Raw genomic sequence first — 2,238 nt, 5'->3', positions numbered from 1 at the left:
TCACCCACAGAGATCAAAGCAGTGGGGATTCTCATAAATTTCATTTCACTGTTTAACCTTCTTGCGGGATGAAAAGAAAGTTAGATGAAGATGGTGATCTTATTGTTGCCGAATGAAAAGAAAGTTAGAAGAATGGTTATCTCGTATTGCTGCATAAAGAGAAAGTGAGACGAAGATGGTTATCTTATTGGTGCTAGATAAAGAGAAAGTGAGACTAAGATGGTTATCTTATTGGTGCTAGATAAAGAGAAAGTCAGACGAAATTAGTTATCTTATTGGTGCTGGAGAAAGTGGAACAAAGATGCTTATCTTATTGTTGCTGGATAAAGAGAAAATGACGAAGATGCTTATCTTATTGGTGCTAGATAAGAGAAAGTTAGACGAAATTAGTTATCTTATTGGTGCTGGAGAAAGTGGAACAAAGATGCTTATCTTATTGGTGCTAGATAAAGAGAAAGTGAGAGGAAAATAGTTATCCTTTTGGTGCTGGAGAAAGTGAAACAAAGATGCTTATCTTATTGGTGTTGGATAAAGAGAAAGTGAGAAGATGCTTATCTTATTGGTGCTAGATAAAGAGAAAGTGAGAGAAAAATAGTTATCCTATTGGTGCTGGAGAAAGTGAAACAAAGATGGTTATCTTATTGGTGTTGGATAAAGAGAAAGTGAGAAGAAGATGGTAATCTCATTAAAGATACCCTGTACAATGTACCTTCTGTCCAGTTCAAAGCAACAGCCCTGCCCAGCCTTTTACATTGGTTTAGAGCACCCTTCCACTCAGATACATACTAACAAGAAAAAAATTACAGCTTGGCTGCTTCCTGTGCAGAGTGGAAACTTATTGCTGAATTTATTTTGTAACTGACACATATCTATGTCAGTTTGCAAGATCGATTCAGCAAAAAATCTCTACTCCTCACAGAAAGATTTGAAGACGGGCTGTTCAGTTTTGGTATGTGTCCAAGTGGAATGCTTCTTTGATCCAATGTTTACAGTTCTAATTGTTTACAGGGAAGAAATGGCAAGGTACATGTATCTTTAACCTTGCATTCATACTACTGATCACACACACACACACATTCTTTCTCTTTTTCTTTCTTTCCTCTTTCACTCGCTCTCAGTTCAAGACAAAATTTGTCTTTTCGTCTGTATTTCCTTGAGCCTGTACCAAGCGTATTACAATTGACAGATCTGTGTGAGCATGCATTATATCACATCACAGAAGTTCTGCGAATTGCAGGATGGAGAAACAGCTACTGTACACATGTCACATTCAAAGGCACCATTTCAATGACGCAATGTTGCGCAAGTCCACAGTTTACGCTGTTAACACTAACAGTATCCATTAAACAAATTTAATTCAGTGGAAACCCCCTTTTTAGACCTTCCAATGTAAGACTTCTTTTAAGTTAAGACCTTGAATTTTCAGATTTTCTGTTCAGAACATTTGTAAATGTACCCAACTTGACTCGCTCATGATTTTCTCAGATTTTTGGAGGTCTTAAAAGGGGGGTTCCACCTTATGTTAAAAATGGCATAAATCTGAAAGTCGTTGCATTGAATGATATATTCACGATCACATTTAGTGAAGTAAATTCAAACTCTTGGATGGAAACCCCTGATCATTGCGATCAAGTACAATGTACTATGAAAATGAAATTAAAAACAAAATAAATGTTGAAAAACCATAGCATCTTCCCTCCTGTGTCAACAATTGGGTACACTGTCATAGATCTGCCCAGGCTTTACATGGGTGAGAAACTGATCCACTTGGACACACACCAAAAATCAACAGCCTGGCTGCGTTCCGCGCTAAGTGAGAATTTTGTGAGCGACCCGAATTTCCCAGCGATGGGACAATAAAGTAATGAAAATGAGGAAAAAAAGGAAAAGGAAAAGAAAAATCCAATTGCACTGCACAGGAAGCAGCCACACTGTTGAATATTGGTATGTGTCCAAACGGAAAGACCTTCAATATCCATGCAGAAACCTTGCCAGTTCTGTGGTGATGTATCCGATCGTTCACACAGTAAGGTATTATGGCATAGATCTTGCAAGCTTAAACATCAACATGCATCACATGCACATGTAATCTTAAGTAAACGATAGAGGAAACTAAATCATGTAAGTAATGAGTAATGCTATATTCCTAAAAAGCATTATGCAAAACTGTTTAAGGACAATGCTGTGACATAAAATGCTTTAAAGGTATGAGACATAAGACACCCCCCCCCCCCCCCC

Source organism: Littorina saxatilis, linkage group LG12, assembly GCF_037325665.1.
Source record: "Littorina saxatilis isolate snail1 linkage group LG12, US_GU_Lsax_2.0, whole genome shotgun sequence".
Classification (NCBI taxonomy): domain Eukaryota; kingdom Metazoa; phylum Mollusca; class Gastropoda; order Littorinimorpha; family Littorinidae; genus Littorina; species Littorina saxatilis.
The sequence above is the reverse complement of the archived record's forward strand: the minus strand, read 5'-3'. Positions refer to the sequence as shown.